This window comes from Dipodomys spectabilis, unplaced genomic scaffold, assembly GCF_019054845.1.
Source record: "Dipodomys spectabilis isolate Male_0828 unplaced genomic scaffold, ASM1905484v1 ptg000006l, whole genome shotgun sequence".
Lineage (NCBI taxonomy): Eukaryota > Metazoa > Chordata > Mammalia > Rodentia > Heteromyidae > Dipodomys > Dipodomys spectabilis.
Genome location: NW_024870683.1, coordinates 2,005,588 through 2,023,220, shown reverse-complemented (window position 1 = coordinate 2,023,220; position 17,633 = coordinate 2,005,588). Strand labels below are relative to the sequence as shown.

The window sequence follows — 17,633 nt, the reverse complement described above, 5'->3', positions numbered from 1 at the left end:
TTATTGTCACATAATAGTGGCAGGGGAAGATGAAGGTTATAGCTATGACTTACTTCACATGACCAAGTTCAAAGCTCATCTACATGGTATGTTAGATGCATGACTTTGGGGAAACTAATCAGCCTGTACACTTTCTATCCTTACCTGTACCTACCACGCAGGGATCTTGTGAAAAGTAAATGAGATTCTCTATAAAAACAACTTAGCCAGTATTCAGTATGTTTTGGACACAGTTTTGCAGTGTCTACAGTGATTTCTCTCCATTGAATAATTCAATAAGTATTTATTGAGTATTAATTAGTCTTCATGGGCTAAGATAAGATAATACCATAGACCATATGACTTAAAAAACAGTTTTCTTTTTTTGTTTATTTATTCATTTTGTTTTAGACAGTGTTAATATTTGAACTCAGGGGCTCATGTTTGCATAGCTGGCATTCTGCCACTTGAACAACACCTCTAGCTCTACTTTTACTGGTAATTTTAGAGATGGAATCTTACAGACTTTCTGCTCAGGCTGAGATTTTAGAGCTACCTTTATTTCAGATCAGCCTTTTTTGGGGGGGGGGGGCGGCGGGTGGGTCCGGTCGTGGGGCCTGAACTCTGGGCCTGGGCGCTGTCCCTCAGCTCTTTAGCTCAAGGCTAGCGCTCCACCACTTGAGCCACAGCACCACTTCCGGCTTTTTTCCTTTTGCTTATGTGGTGCTGAGGAATCAAACCCAGGGCCTCAGGCATGCAAGGCAAGCGCTCTACCACTGAGCCAACTTCCCAGTCCATCAGATCTCAGCCTTCTAAGTAGCTAGGATTATAGCCATGAGTCACCAGTACCAGGCCTTATAGTACACACTTGCAGTTTAGGAGGGTGGGAAACTTAAAACCAGGAAGGCAACATTTTGGATCCTAGTAAGTACTCCCTTTCCTGGTTTGCGGTTAGTGGTCTTCTAGTTGCATGGAGAAAGCACTCTCTTGCCCCAGTTTTTTTCTCTCTCTTTCCTCATCTGTTTCCTTTCCCCCCTCATATCCTTTACTTCTATCTTATTTTTCCCTCCTTCTTCATCTTAATCTTCTTCCACTGCTGCTACTACTTCCACAAGGAGGGTCTTACCAATCCTCATGACCTCATCCATCTCTAATTACCCCTCCCCTAAAAACTCTATCTCCAAACACCATCACAATGCAGTTAGGGTTTCATCACATTAATTTTTAAAGGAATGCAAAACAGTCTGTATCAACTATATACACATTGATCTAATCTAGGGATACAGTAATGAATGAGACCAAAGATTATGTAACATATGTCTATAACCTGTGAATACTTTACATTCCTTTGGCAAAGAGGAATTAGGTTGAGATGGAATTGTTTACTAATCAGCTGACCTTAGGGAGATAAAACTGGACTGGCTGGGTGTAATCAGTAAGATACTTGTAAGTGGAAGAAGGCACAGAGATCATGATGTTCACCTTGTGTTGTTGATTTAAAAAAGGAGAAAGGGAAGGGCTGGGAAGGTGGCTCAGTGATAGAGTGCTTGCCTTGCATGCACGAGGCCCTGGTTCCATTCCTAAGCATCACATAAGCAGAAAAGGCTGGAAGTGGTGCTGTGGCTCAAGTGGTAGAGTGCTAGCCTTGCGCTGAAGAGCTGAGGGACAGTGCCCAGGCCCAGAGTTCAGGTCCCACGACTGACAAAAAAAAAAAAAATGGAGAAAAGGGCCAACAGGTCAAGGAATCCAGGTGGCCTCTAAGAAGCTAGTTAAAAACAAGAAATTGGATTCTCTCCTATAGGAATGCAGCTCTGCTGAGACCTTGATTTTATACCAATGATGAGTGTGTTGCTGTCCACTCTGGAAGTATAGACAAGAAATTTATATTGTTTGAAGCCACGAAAATTATGATTTTTTTGCAGCCAAGTAAAATATATAGTATATCAAATGACAACATATTCTATGGGAAAAATTGGAGCAAAAACTCTGGAATGTGGATTCTCTCAGGCTGAAAGGATGATTGTGCTTTTAAGTAAAAAATTCAAAGGGGAGAGCTTTGGTGAGTGTGAGCACCTGGCTGAAGAAATTGAGTAAGGAAGTAGTTGAACAATTAGAGTGATTGTTCAGGCAAAAGGCTCAGCTAGTTTTAAAGCCCTGCTATTTCTCATAGTCGTGAAGGGAATAATGGGTAGAGAGGCATTTGCAAAGGGACAGCTAGTAAGAAATGAGATATAGGGGGAAAGTATATGTATATATAATTTTTCCCAGTGCCAGTGGCTCACTCCTATACTTCTAGCTACTCAGGAGGCTGAGACCTAGAGGATCATAGTTCAAAGCCAGCCATAGTTCTGCCAGGACAGAAACATCTGGAAGACTCCACCTCCAATGAACTAGCAAAATGCCAGATGGGAGGCTTAGAGTGGTAGAGTGCCAGCCATCAGCAAGAAGCCTCTCTTGGGATATTTGTGTATATATCCCAAACCCCTTGATAGTTTCTCCTTGATGTATTTAAAGAGTGACAGAAAACAATATGGACAATATTTAGTCATGTCTATACGTCTTGGTTTATAGTAAGATGCTATCCTGAGAGGAATAAAAAGATATAGAAGATCCAATTCTTCCCCTCAGGAAGTCAAGGAACTTTATATTTGAAGACTTTCACCATGAGGTATTTCCTATCATTAGTTTGCTTACCCCTAACAGTCACCCTGCAGGGTAGATACTAGTCCTTCCAATTTACCCAAGAGTATAACTGAGGCCTGAAAAATCCTAAGCAGACCAAGATCATGCAAGCAGAAAGTAGAGGGCTGTGGATTATGCCTCAAAGTTTAAGTTCTCTAAGTCCCAGCTTATTAACTAGTAATTCTGTGTATTTTCCGATGATTTAATACTCAGTTCTGTTATCAAGCAGACCATTGGCATTGTTTATTTTTTTAACAGTCTGTCTGAAACTCATGAAGAAGGTTAAGCCATTTGCCCCTCTCTGGATGACTTGCCAGTGAGTGGCCTTTGTGGATCCAGACGCCTCCATTCTAATCCAACCGCTTTCTAGAAGCTACCGTGGCCCCGGAGGCAGTGTCTTTTCTGCCAAGGTAGAGAGACCCCCTTAGACTGCTCAAATCTTTCTGGAAGGAGGAGGATCCGAAAGACCCTGTTAACTTTTCTTCCCCTCCTTCCCCCCCCCCCTTCCCCCTCCTCCCACCATGTAGCTGCGTTTCCCCGGGCGGCCGCCAGGGGCCCCCCTGCCCGGCGCCCCGGAGCGGCAGTGGAGCGCAGGCGGGCCGGGCCGGGCCGGGCCGCGCCGCCGGGTGCGTGCGGAGGTTGCTCTGGAGCTGCTGGAGCGGCGCGCGCTGGCCAGAAAGCCCCTCGCCTGGATCCACTAGCGTCATCCCGTCTTCTGGAGCCCCTCACCCGTTTTGTTTTGTTTTGTTTCCTCGTTCCCGTCGCAGACGAGCGGGCCAAAGGAGCCGGCCGGGCCCTGAGACTGACGTTGTCCACGGTAAGAACCCGCGGCCGGCGAGGTGAGACGGCGCGACCCCCGTCGCTCCTCACTCCCAACTGCGCCCAGGCGGGCCGAGGTGCGGGTCGCCTCGGGGCGGGTGCTCCAACCAGGGGAGCGAGAGGTGGGAGATCTCGCTCCCGGACACGGCGTTCCTCCGCTCCCCGTCGCTCTCGGAGCTTCTGGGGGTTCGGGAGTCGGGTTTTAGGCTGGCTGCCTGGGGTGCGCACTTCAAGGGGCGGGAACGAGGGTCGCGTCTTGTGGCCTTGGTCCTTTTAAAAAGCGACAGCAATCAAAAGTCCTCCTTGCGGGGTGCTCATCCGACCCCGATCTCCCCCTGGGGTCGCGGTTGGATGCCGGTGGAGTTGCGCGCTGAGCTGCGGTGGCGGGAAGAGGAACTTTTACAAAAGTGCGCCCTGGCAGGAGGTGTGTGTGTGTGTGTGCGTGTGTGCGTGTGTGTGTGTGTGAAAATCACTTGGGCGTCCAGGAAGGACTTTTGCGTGTGGAGGCTCGGGGAGGAGGAGGTGGGGGGCTGCACGGGACCCACTCAGCCCGGGGCCCCACCCCCTCTCCCCCCTCCCCACAGTGGGGCCGACGAGGTTTGATGTTAAAAAGGAAAAGGAAAAAGAACCCGCCCCACCTCACTGGTTTAGGGGCCCACTGTCCAGACACCTGGAATCCCACCAGCCCCGCGGGCTCGCGGCTGGGAGAAGGTGCCGACTCCCAACTTCCCTTTGCTTCGGCTCTTCCCCACTGTCCGACTCTTCGGAGGTGTGGGTGGCAAAATGCTACAAAACGACCACCACAAAAAGTCACCCCCCCCCCCCGCCTCCGCCCCTGCCCTCGCCCTGGCCTCTGAGACCCGAAACCACGGGCGATCCCGCCCCTCCCGGACCCCCCTCCGCGTAAACGTTCTCCGCCCGCCCCGCGCGCGCGCGCACCCCCGACTGGTGCCAATGGCCTTTTGTTTCTGCGCGTTTCTCCTATTGTTTGCGTTTCCAACATCTGGTGGGGGCTTGGCGGGGGTGGGGAGAGGAATGGCGTCCCTTTTGCCCCCCCCTCCTCCCCCCTCTCCCCCCCCCCCCCCCCCCACCGGCTTGCCTTGCACGCCGGCCTCTGGGCCAGCTCGGGTCAGGGATCCCGGCTTGGAGAGGAGAGGAGCTGAACCCGGGAGGGTCCGCCCCGCCCGGCTCTGTGGTTGGAGAGCCGCGGGGAACTCGTTTCTTCCTCGCCGGCTGGCTGGCTCGTGGCCCTGGGCGCCTTCCTCAGATCGAATCCCGCACGCACCGGGGAAGGGCGGGGAGGCCGAAGGTGAGGCTGCTTTCGGGTGCGGGGAAGCGGCCTGGGAGATCCGAAGGTGTCCTCCACCTGGCTGGGAGCGGCTTCGGTGACCTCCCCGCTCTGTGAGGCTGGTTGGGGGCTTTGCACCTTTGCCAAAGGTCCGGAAGGTAGACGATTCGCCGTCAGATGAATGGGGATGCAGGTAAACCCCAGGAGGCGCCGGAGCGCCTGGGAGTAGTGGTGAAGTCGCTCACCGTAGAATCTGCCGGGGATCTGACTTGACCCAAGGCTCCAAGTTTAAATTCCCCCACCCCCTTGCCTGGTGGGAACAGCAGACCTCCTGCACATACACAGAGGCGGCCCCAGAGGTGTTTTAAGCCTTCCAGATCCCTGAGAACAGGTAGCATGCCCCTCCCCCCCAGTCCTGACTTTCCCTGGAGATGGCCCCTGATTACAGGTGCCTCAGTTTCCCTGGGGGCAACTTAGATGCTTATGGGCGGTGTGATTTTTGTTTTAGTGAGATGTGGATAATTTATTGAATAAATAGGGCAAAAGCTAAATAGAGAATGCAACTCCCCCCCCCCCCCCCCCCCCGCGCCCCGCCATGCCATGGTTTCAGGAGAGTGTTCCTGCCGTGAGGAAGGGAAGTGGAATCTGAGCACCTGTTGGAACCTAGTCCTCCTTGTACCCTGGTATTGTCCACGTTTCTGTGGGACACAGCATAATCAAGGATACTCAATGACACTCTCTCTTTGTCCTCCAGTTTTTGATCCCTCACCCGTTGTGGTGACAATCTCCCCTCCCCCCTCCACCCCCCCACTCACACTAGGGATTGAGCTCAGGGTGGAAGGTGTGTATGTGTTCTGTATCACTCACTCGAGCCACTCCCCCCCAAGCCCTTGGGACCTGTCTGCATTGAAACTTTTCTCTCCATCTAGTCCTAGGGGTGGAACCCAGCGCCTTCTCCACAGAAGTATGTGCTCTCCCACTGAGCTGTGTCCCAACCCTTATTCCAACATGTGAAGTGGAAACTTGGGCTCTGCACAGATCTGGTTTGCTCTTTACTAACGTAAGAGAACTTAGAAGATTGTCAAGTTAGGAATGTAGACACACAGACAACTTTCTCCAGAGACTTCTGGATACTCTCAGTGGGACCAAAAAAGCACAATCTTTGAAGGAGAAACTACTTTATTAATATTTCATTATGAAAATGATCTCCCAGGAAGAATTCTTGGAACTTTAGCAGCAGCAACAAAACAATGAAAGGGCTGTGGAAGGAGGCCTGTTCTAGGTACCTCTTGCTAAAGAAGTACCCAAACTCATCATTAACCATGTGCTTGTCCCACAGTACCCCTTCCAGTTATTTCTGGGAGAAGATAAGCTTGTATTTCTTTAATTTTACAATTAAAACAGTCTATTTTAATTTAGAAGTTAAAAAATTATAGAAAATACAGAGAGATGAGGTTTTGTGTTGTTTTTTCTTTGTGCTAGTAGTTGGGCTTGAACTCAGGGTCTGGCTGTCCCTTAGCTTTTTGCTAAAGGCAGGTGCTAAAGCACATGAGCCACAGCCCCACTTCTGGCTTTTTTGGTGGTTCATTTAGAGAAGAGTCTCATGGACTTTCCTAGCTGGCTGACTTCAAACTGTGATCCTCAGATTTCGGCCTCTGGAATATCTAGGATTTTAAGAGGATCATACAAACATGGTTCCAGTAAACAATATTCTCAATTATTTCTTTTATATATTATATAATATTATATATAATATATTGTATATTACTGAATATTTGATAAGATGGATGCACTTTTTAGGATATTGAAGATTGTCATATTGTCTGTGGTAAACATTTGTCAGTTTATCATTTGTCAAAAATGCACAGGACAGTCAATCTGCTCTGCTCCCAGCCTTTGTTACCAGTTTTCCATCTCTGCCATGTGATGGAAAAATATTTTGTTTGTCTTATTTGTTTTTCTTTAGTCAGAAGCAAGAATAACCATTTTTCATATTGTCTAATAACATTTTCCCTTTGATGATATTGTTAATCCTTACTTAGTTTTCAATAGGCTCTTCTCCTTTTTCTTTTGATTAGACATATTCTTTATTAAAAAAAAATTGTCTTGACTTCTGGCCCTGTCCTCATAGTCTGACAATCTATATTGGCGGGCAAGTGTTCATCTTTCTTGGCCAATTCTTCTTCTTTTCTTTCTGTTCTTCCTCTTTCTCCTACTTTTTCTTCTTCTTCCTCCTCTTCCTCCCTCCTCCTTTTCTTCTCCTTCTTCTCCTTCTCCTTCTCCTTCTTCTTCTTCTTCTTCTTCTTCTTCTTCTTCTTCTTCTTCTTCTTCTTCTTCTTCTTCTTCCTCCTCCTCCTCCTCCTCCTCCTCCTCCTCCTCCTCCTCCTCCTCCTCCTCCTCTTCCTCTTCCTCCTCCTCTCCTCCTCCTCCTCCTCTTCTTCTTCTTCTTCTTCTTCCTCTTCCTCTTCCTCCTCCTCTTCTCCTCCTCTTCTCCTCCTCCTCCTCCTCCTCCTCCTCCTCCTCCTCCTCCTCCTCCTCCTCCTCCTCCTCCTCCTCCTCCTCCTCCTCCTCCTCCTCCTCCTCCTCCTCCTCCTCTTCTTCTTCTTCTTCTTCTTCTTCTTCTTCTTCTTTCCTTGTGGTGGTAGGTGGTAGGGATTGAACTCAAGGTCTTAACGTACACAAGGCACCACTCTACCACTAAACTACATCACCAGCTCCTCTTCAGAAATTCTGTTCCTTTGAATATAACAGACATTTGGTGAAACTGTAACCCATAAATTGCTAAAGTAACTGCCATCATTCCAGGATGGTTATCAGGGAGACCAGGCAAAGGCATTAGAAAATTTTATGGAAAATAATGAGTATATACTTTCAGCTAATTAACTTGTATGCCTTTATGGCTTGTAGGCCTTACCATCTAGTTCTGAAACAATTTGAAACAACCATTTTTGTTTTTATTAAATGGGTTACACTAGGTCATTTTATTATTTGATCATCTGCTGATAAACACATATGCTATGATCTACAACTTATTATTTTAAACATTTCTTCTAACCTTCTTGGCTGAAATTTGCCTACTTTTATACTAAAAATTTCTTTCTTTGGCTATATCCCTTTGAGTTCTGAACTCAGGACAATCATGAATCTGAACAGTTTAGCAGTGTATTGGTAAATCTTTACAGGAGAGTTTCCCAAAGGCTGAATCAGGTACTTTCTGCCCTTGTTTTAAAATTTGTGTAGCCACAGTCTTGAAAACAGATGATTCTGAAATGGGATAGAATAGAAAGAGAAGATAATTAATTTAGCTAGGTGGTGAGGCCATATAAAGGCTATACAGGAAGAGCATTTAGGTAAGCTGGATAGAGATAACTAAAAAATCCATGGCATTAATATGTCATGGATTATTAGAATTCCTAATAGATTTAACTGAACAACAAAAAAAGTAGTCTTTCAGTTGGGAAAACCCAATGTAAAATTCTTCTATAATATAACTCTAGGAATTTTTTGTTGTTGTTATTGTTGGTTGTGGGGCTTGAACTCTGGGCCTGAGCTCTATCCCTCAGCTCTTCAGCTCAAGGCAAGCGCTCTACCACTTGAGCTACAGTGCCACTTCCGGTTTTCTGAGTGTTTATTGGAGATAAGAGTTTCATGGACTTTCCTGCCTGGGCTGGCTTTGAACCTCGATCCTCAGATCTCAGCCTCCTGAGTAGCTAGGATTATAGGCGTGAGCCACCGTTGCCCAGCAGGAATTTATTTTTTTAAGTGCAGAGTCAATGAAAGACATAATGATGATAATATCAGCTTTTACCATACCTTACTTTTTTTGCTTGTTTTAGTAAGGGCTTCATACATGCTAGACAAGTGCTCTAATACAGGGCTATATTCCCAGTAATGTAGGAAGCAAATGATATTTATCAGGCATGATGAGAGCTCTGCACCAAATTTATAGGTTCCCAAGAGCTAATTGGTCATCTTATTGAAACATCCATTCAAATTTCACTGTAGATTTTCACTCCTAAAGCACATCCAAACAGCATCATTTCATAACAAACTAAACTGATAAGCAAATAAGCAACCATTTTTGTCTGGAAAGGACTGGAGAAAAGGAAGGGTTTGACTCTGTAGAGCTTGTGCAAGTTTTTAGGGCACTGAATTTTTATAGAGTAAGCAATCTCCATAATCAGAGAGGTTAGTCATTGAAATGCTACATTTCAGGGCTGGGAAGGTGGCTCAGTGGCAGAGCGCTTGCCTTGCATGCCTGAGGCCCTGGGTTCGATTCCTCATCACCACATAAGCAAAAAGAAAAAAGCCGGAAGTGGCGCTGTGGCTCAAGTGGTAGAGCGCTAGCCTTGAGCTGAAGAGCTGAGGGACAACACCCAGGCCCAGAGTTCAGGCCCATGACCGGACCCCCCCCCAAAAAAAAAAAAGAAATGCTACATTTCACAACAGTCTCTGTTCCATATCTTTTAGCCATTGTCATGGTGACTTTCAAAAGGCGCTAGAACAAAGCCAATACACAATGATCAAAGAAAAAGAAAAAGAGTAGAAATGGAGAGGAAATATTACTCTTCTAAAGTGGTCATCAAGATTTTCTAACAAAATCCCTTAAGTCCCCCAGAAAATGATTAGCATTATCTTTCTTAAGAGAGGTAAATGTGGTTCATGTTCCAATGGCAAATTTTCCAGACAGCGAACGTTACATAAGAGTCCAGCATTCCAGCTGAGGACAAGACTGATTCTAAAAGGTCACAAATCACCTTAAAAAGAAGATGAAGAAGGAGGAAAAAGGAGAAGGAGATGTGGGAGGGAAATGTAATGTTAATTCTAAAAAGATACCTTATTTCTTTGAGAGTAGTTTGGTGAGAACAAAGGAGAAACATCTTCTGATTTCCACTTGGACAATCCTCCAGGCACAAGAACTGTATTTCTTATTTTTCAAGTAGTTTTTGATTCTGTTGAAATAACTTCTCCATTGCAGGGTAACCGGTTGGAGCACCTTCTCTCCCGAGAGTTCCATCTCGTCCTCTTTCATTTCTTTCATGTGGTTGTTGTTTTCCTTCTCTTCCCGTATACATTGTTCCAGGTACATTATTTGCTCTAAAAGTCCCATTTTGATTTCTGTCAGGTGTTTCTTTTCCCAAGTGGAGTTGGAATTGTATTGACTGAAGATACTCAAGGTCCCCGTGGTTATTTCATACAAAGCTTCCTTAATGTCACTTTTTATAGGCTGAGCATCTGATCCATTTCCTATGGGCAAGTCAAAAGCTTGGATTTCTCTTAGACATGCTATCAGAAATGAGTCGCTAATAATCATAAGTTTCAAGTTCTCCAGGTGCATTCTACTCATGAGAACACAGACTTGAGATAGAATAGGACTGATGAGCAGAACCACAAGGAACACAAGCCATAAATACTTTGGAGTTATGTCAACCTTGATGCTCATTTTTTTTTTCTAAGCTAAAAATTTCACAATATCTAAGGTTAACAGTGATGTTTTAAGTCTCTTTTCATGTCACTTTATATACCTGAAGATCTTTAGTGGGAGGAGTTAGTTCACTAGTCATTTTACAACTATCAGGATTTCGACCTTTTTCCTTTTCCTCAGAGGCATTTTTAAACTGTGGGTGACTACCCTGTCTTCGGAGATTTTTTTTTTCTTTAAGTGAACAAAGCATTAGCACTGCCTTACCTTATATGCGTAGATGACACTTTCAGTGCTAAAGACTCATCATGACAAAACTGAAACAGAAGGCTGGGAAGGTGGCTCAGTGGTAGAGTGCTTGCCTCACATGCATGAGGCCCTGGGTTCAATTCCTCAGCACCACATAAACAGAAAAAAAAAAGCCAGAAGTGTCACTGTGGCTGAATGGTAGAGTGCTAGCCTTCAGCTGAAGAGCTGTGGGACAGCACCCAGGCCCAGAGTTCAAGCCCCATGACCAAAAAAGCAAAACAAAACAACAAAAATACTGATACAGAAAAACTAGGGTTGTATGCTTGCCTAGCGTAGATGAGGCTCTGGGTTCCCTATCTAGCACTATAAAAGAGAAAGAAAAAGAAAAGAGAAGAGAAAAACAGAAAAGGAAAGGAGGGGTTGGAGTAGTGGCTCAGGTGGTAGGGAACCTTCCAATGAGTATAAGGTGTCCATTTTAGCAAGTTTGAGTTTGGTGGGGTGTGGGGAAGAAGACAAAAGAAAAAGAAAAGAAAAAAGGAAAGGAAAAGAGAATGAAAGAAAAAGACAACACCCAATATCAGGAAAATACTTTTTGTTGATTTATGCCAGAACTGGAGTAAGGAGTGGTGTTTGAACTCAGGGTCTCAAGATCTCTCTTAGCTTTTTCTGCTCAAGGCTGTTGCTCTCTACCATTTGTGCTACACTTCTGTTTCTAGCTTTTGCTGGCTACAGATAAAAGTTTCTAGAATTTGTTGGCTCAGGCTAGCTTTGGAACTGGATCTCATCCTCCTGGGTATATAGGATTACAAATGTGAGTCACTGGCATCCAGCAGGAAAATACATTTTTGTGCTTGATCATATATGTATATATATTATATATATTCATATATATATTATATATATTCATATATATATTATATATATTTGTATATATATTATATATATATATTCTCTTTCGTGAAGCTAACTGTGGACATTGACCACACAACTATGAATATTGATGGCTAGTTCATCAGAGCATAATGTAGTTTAGGTTTTTGCTTTTGTTTTTCCCCCAGCCCGGACACTTCTTGTTTTTTTTTTTTTTTTGGTCCGGTTGTAGGGCCTGAACTCTGGGCCTGAACACTGTCCCTCAGCTCTTCAGCTCAAGGCTAGTGCCCTACCACTTGAGCCACAGCGCCACTTCTGGTTTTTTTCTTTTTGCTTATGTGGTGCTGAGGAATCAAACCCAGGGCCTCAGGCATGCAAGGCAAGCGCTCTACCACTGAGCCAACTTTCCAGCCCTAGCCCGGACACTTCTATATTTGAATATTTTCATTTTTCTGCTTTTCAACAAAGATGAATAGAATTGGTCAGTTCAGTACCATTCTTGTCAAATACAAGATGAATCTGGCTTGAATTCCTATTGTGGCTAGAAAAAGGTGATATTCTATTATATTCCTAGCTTGCATTTCATATACTTCTTGTATCTTTTTGCAGAATTCCTCCAGTAGGTTGTATATTTGAGGATAGTTTAGAATTATTTCATTAGTTTCTCATATATTCTCTTTTGTTTTTGATATAGCTTAGTCAATATTTAAAAACTTTTGCTTAACTGTCTTTCCTTCTTGCATGATGGTACTGGTATTTTGTTTATTCCTGTATTTGTTTTTCATTAAGGATTCATATGGGTAGGTCACCCATTTTAACCAACTTAACTCACACTTGGCCAGTATGACTGTGGTACTAATGGCTATTTATGGCGTTATGGTTCTAGTCAAGGCAAATGGATTCCTTTCTCTAGGAAAATAAAGTGGGAAGTCACTAAGAGTTCCATAATAGTGGCAGACTGAAAATTTGGCTTAAAATTTCTTGACTAGATGGGTTTGGTGGCTCATGCTTGTATTGTAGCTACTTGGGGAAGTAGAGCTTGGCATGATCATGATTTTAGGCAAATTCAAGCAAAACGTTAGTGAGACTCCCATCTTAGCAAACAGGCTAGGCAGTAATCTATACATCTGCTCCAGCTACAACAGTAGGTGTGGGCAGGAGAATTGTGGTTCAGTATGGCTCTGGACAAAAGCAGAAGACCCTATTTGGGAAATAGATGAAGTGAAAAGGGCTGCAGGCATGGCCTCTGGTATAGGTAGAGTAACTGCATAGCAAGTGCAAGGTACTGAGTTCAAGTCCTAATACTAAAGAAAAAAAGAAAAAAAAAACAGCTTGTCTATACCAGTTGGCTGCATCAAAAGTTAATTGTAGATAAATGAGATGTTATAAAAATTTGGCATTTCAGACTGATTTCTTGCAGCAGAAAAACTTGTATATATTATTCTGTATGCTCTAGCTACATCATGGACTTCCTGGAGTGGCTAGTTTTGAAAAAGAATGAGGAAAATAGGCCCTTTTATACCAGGTTATAAATGGGCACAATCTCCTTTAAGGGCAAAATTGTGTTGTCAATGAAGCTCTTTAAAAATATGTATCAGACCAAAAATATGTATCATCTTTGACTGCTTCTTCCTCTTGAAGTTTATTCTTAAGAACAAATTATGTAGTTCTAAAAAAGATATAGCTATCAAAGGAGGAGGCTACAATGCTTGATAAGAAATGTACTCATTATCTTGACCATGTAATTGTAACCCCTCTGTACAGTATATTCACAATAAAAAAAAGATATAGCTGTTAGGAAGTTCATCACAGAAAAAAAAGAACAACATAAACATTCAGCAATAAGTACTTGCTTGGTTAAGTAATTCATCAGTGGAACACTGCTCAAACACCAAAAATTTTATGTGGATTGAAATTTTGGAGCTTAAAAACAAGCTTTTTTAAAAGTAGTATATAGTGTCTGTAAGTATATGTTAAACATAGATATGTATAAATATGGATTTATGGCTAAATAATAGATAGGGACAGAAAAAAATCATTCTTCCAGTGAATGATCTTTATTAACATATTTTTATTTGCCTAGGTTTAAGAATTCCTTGCCTTTGGTCAACAACTGATTGTTTTAAAAGGCAAAACTCCTTTTAAGAGAAGGCACATGAAACCAGAAAATTATTATATACCTAAAATGGGATCAATATGCCTTTTTAAACTTAAACATGGACCATTTGTAAAACAAATGTCAATTTGCCTGCAGTACAGTTCCTTTTCATCTAATAAGGACAACACAGATATAAGGGGGTTCAATGTGCTGTTTTTGGAGCTTTCACACTCACACATATCTTCACATGAACACTGTGCACAGTATGTATAAATACAAAACAATGGCTTCTGAAGGCACACTTTCTTATATAGCTCATATAACTTCTTCTACCTGAAACTTCTTCAACAGGCTCAGTTAGAACTGTTCGTTCTTTGAGGCTTTTGCAATGCCTTGTGATACCTTAATTACAGGTTTTTGAAATGAGTAATTGTATAAGTGTTGAGTTTCCAATTTAAAACTCTCTCTACCCCAACATGCTGGTGGTGATTAGTGTACTTTCCACTCATTTGAGACAGCAGTGCTAATCAAGCTGAGGGGTTGTACAATTGCCTTGCTATTATCCTGCTCGCTAGATGATGGAGGTGGCAACTAATTTGGTTATTGTCAACCATCTTGAATCTCCCTGTATTTTTCCAGCAAGCACATTCTATTGCTTTAGCTCATTTAGTTTAGTTTTCCTCTTTGCTGCCATTCTAGTATTATATTCTTATTTATTAAAAAAAATTCATTATAACCCAGGTCTTCCAGATGGAGGAGTAAGTTGTCATGCATTATGTTGAGGGAGTTGCAGTTGAGTTAGTAGCTATGTTTGCAGTGTTTTGATCTTAGGGCTTTCCTGTAACATGGATCTCATTTCCCATGTACTACACATGTTCACTTAAGTTGATATTGACAATATTCATGACAAAAAAAGGAGGAATGGTTGATTATATATGACTGCACCTTTCCTTGCTTGATTTAGCAAATAGAATAGCCATCCAATATCTGAGACATCTTTGGATTATAAAACCATTCACTATCGATCAGAAATTCAAAATTACCTGGGAGCCTATTTAATGTGGTAACTCTGTTCACCAAGCAAGCGCCCATTGATCTCTCTGAGCAGAATTCAAAATGGCACACTTTCTTGAGGAAGTCTTTCCTCTGCTACCTTTTCCTCTCCTGTGAAACTACAAATTGATTGCATTTCTTTATACTTGTGCACCTATCCCTAACAACTGTGCAAAGAAGATGTACACATATGCACATGTGCATGCACACACACACACACACACACACACACACACACTCACACACAATTCAGGTCATCAGTCAGCCTTGCTACCTGTATATCTCAAAATCAGAAAGTTGAAGAGAATGACAGTGTATGAAACATTTTTGCTTCTAGATGTTCCTGTCACAACTGGCCAGTCTGTCATTATCAGGGTATGCTTTGGCATGCTAATGTTGTTTCTGTGCTATCTGCTTTACTTCCTAGACTGCCCTGGGGTAATTTGTATGTGGTCCAGTTCTGCTCAGAGGGAAAGCTGATTGGCAGAGTCTGTCCTTCTGTCTGTGGAACCCTGTGAACTTCATGTGGATTTTAACCATAGTGGGCCAGGTGCAATTTGACAAAATGGAGAAATGAGACAGTTCAGTCTAGACAAGATAGCTTTGATTTAGCTCATGGCACATGGCATCTGCTGTTAAGATTTATTACTTCCCACAAAGTGGCAAGTTTCAAGCCAGAGTGAGAGTAAGTTGTTGATCATTCCAGTTACTCAGTGTGTGAGCATTAGTCAGTCATTCCATTTGTGGGATCAGAAGGTGATTGGGCCCCAGAGAGAGCCTAGGGATAAGAAATTGGTGTGCAAATCTGGAAGTTCTTCCCACAGATCACGTAGATAAGGTCACCTCAAAGTTGTGTACAGTTCATTTGGCCAGGTCCACCCTGTCCACTCTGCCAACTCACTCATTCTTACTGCCTGCCCTTTGGGGATAACCTCTCACCTGATTTTCTGGTCCCTTTCTTGGTTGTATGTTTCTTAATATTGTCTCTGAGGTAGAGGTTCATAATGACTCCATCATTATTATATGGATACATCCAAATTAGAAAATATGATCCTTTTTAAGGAAGACAGAGGCTTCTCTTCTCCCCTGAAGCCACTGTAGTTATCAGTTTGCTATGTGCCCTGGGTTGTGTCTTTTTTCTCACTCACCATGAAGTTCTGTGGTGGAGGTACAGCAGATGGTTTGTTATGGCTCCTTCCTGAATGCAAGATGGCGAGACCTGGATCACTCCATGGGTGGAGAATGGAAGAGCTTATATATATATATATATATATATATATATATATATATATATATATATATATATATATATATATATATATATATATTAATCTTATGTGTATTTCTGTTAATGTATGTATAACATCATTTGGAGCTAATTTTTTTTAATCTACATGAAAACCAATCATAAATACTAGGTCTAGGACAAGTTGTTTGCCACACTTGGCCTATGATACATTTCAATAGCTAGCACAGAAGCTGACACAAAGCAGGTGCTCAGCTATTATTTGTTGGGTGACTGAATGAAAATAATGAAGCCATGTCTCAATGACAGGGATAGTTCTCATTGTTTAGAAAGATGAGGAATGGACAAAGTTGAGTGCTGGAGGGTGATTGAGAAGATCACAGAATGACACAGGAAACTCAAGTGTTGGTTTAATGTCCTCTACTATTTCTGCTGCTGCTTCTTTGAAATTCCATGGGACTATTGAAATCATAAACGGTTTTGTACCTCTACTCCAGTGATGTCACACAGCTTTGTATCCTTTGGCTAATTTATCTATCTCCTTAGAACAGAAATGGTACTGCTTCTCAGTGCCTGATTGTCTCTGAGGTTTTTTGCTCAAGTCTAGCACGTTACCATTTTAGCTACAACACTAGGTCTGGCTCTTGCCAGTTAATTGGAGCTAAGAGTCTTCCAGACTTTCCTGCCCAAGCTGGCTTTGAACCACCATCCTCAGATCTTAGTCTCCTGAGTAGCTAGGTGATTTGCTCTTTTTAAATTTTTTTTTATTGTAAAAACAGGGGGAGATTTACTCTTTTATATCTATGATTGTTCTTACATAAAAACACTAAATATTTATTGAATCAAAAATTATCCAGTGGTACGTGCACATGCGCATGTGTGTGTGTGTGTGTGTGTGTGTGTGTGTGTGTGTATGTGTGTGTGTGTGTGCGTGCGCGCGCGTGCGTGCACAAATCCCCTGGACAATGCCATTGCTCTGTGCCGTATCTCTATTTCTCTTTCAATAAAACTTTTTGCTTACTGCTCAGAGAAAATGCCCAATGATTTCTTATGATTTTCAAATCTGATTAGTTATTAACCTATGTAGGCAAAATTGCTGAGGGTTTCTGATACCACTTGCCCATCTTGCCAATTCTTTGCACTAGATGCTCCCAGGAGCTGTCATTTTATTCTGTCAACAAATTAACACCCAGCTTTCTTTTATACTCCAGCTGAAGAGTCCGCACAAAGTAACTTCCTACAGGGAAAGTAGAAAATGAGCCCCAATAAAAGCAATTTACTATGGCAGGTTACATATTTAAATAAATAAATATGTACAATTAATAAACTGAATCTTGAAGGTAAGAATGATGAGAGTTTGCATTAGAGCAGTGCTGACAGAGTTGGAAAAGAAGGGAATCACTTAGTTGGACTTTGATTTGGAGTAGGGAGAGGATGAGAAAGGAAAAGGACGACCAGAGAGGTCAGCTTTCTAGTTGAGTATCTGACTGTGCCATCAGCTTTGAGGTTGCCTAGAGAGAAGGGAGGGACAGGCTCTGGCTGCTGCCGGGGAGTTCTTTATAGAAAAATCACCTTGAATGGGCATGGGACCACCAAATGGAGGTATCTGGGTTTGGTTGTGTGGCTCTGGCCTCAGATGAGAGACTGGAGCCGATGGGAATGATGTGGAAGCCTCAGCAGAAGCCATGTGATCATTTGGGTCATAAGAATTAGTGGGTTTATTTAGAAACAGATTATAGACAATGAAAAGAAGCGGGCCAATGTCAGAATTGTAAGAATCTTCTGTATGTGAAGGGCATGCAGGAGAGGAAACTGAACAGGATGGTTCTAGAAACATGGGGGAGGATCAGGAGGGTCTTTGCCCCTGCCCATATGACTGCAGAAGTCTCAGCACAACACTAGAATGCAAACATTTCTAGTGAAGCTC

General features: G+C 43.0%; 1 protein-coding gene across 6 annotated transcripts in view; it reads left to right on the top strand.

The window, feature by feature from the left end:
- Positions 1-2,693: 2,693 nt before the first annotated feature.
- Mob3b (MOB kinase activator 3B) overlaps positions 2,694-17,633 on the top strand; it is a 180,739-nt gene continuing 165,799 nt past the window's right edge. For 2 of the 6 annotated variants that reach the window (XM_042695860.1, XM_042695863.1), the window contains exon 1: positions 3,234-3,478. The gene's annotated coding sequence lies outside the window, so the exon portion shown is untranslated. Of the gene's footprint in view, positions 3,072-3,188; positions 3,501-4,631; positions 4,790-17,633 lie in introns of those variants that run through there. The other 4 variants (XM_042695859.1, XM_042695858.1, XM_042695857.1 and 1 more) reach the window with 3 other exon arrangements.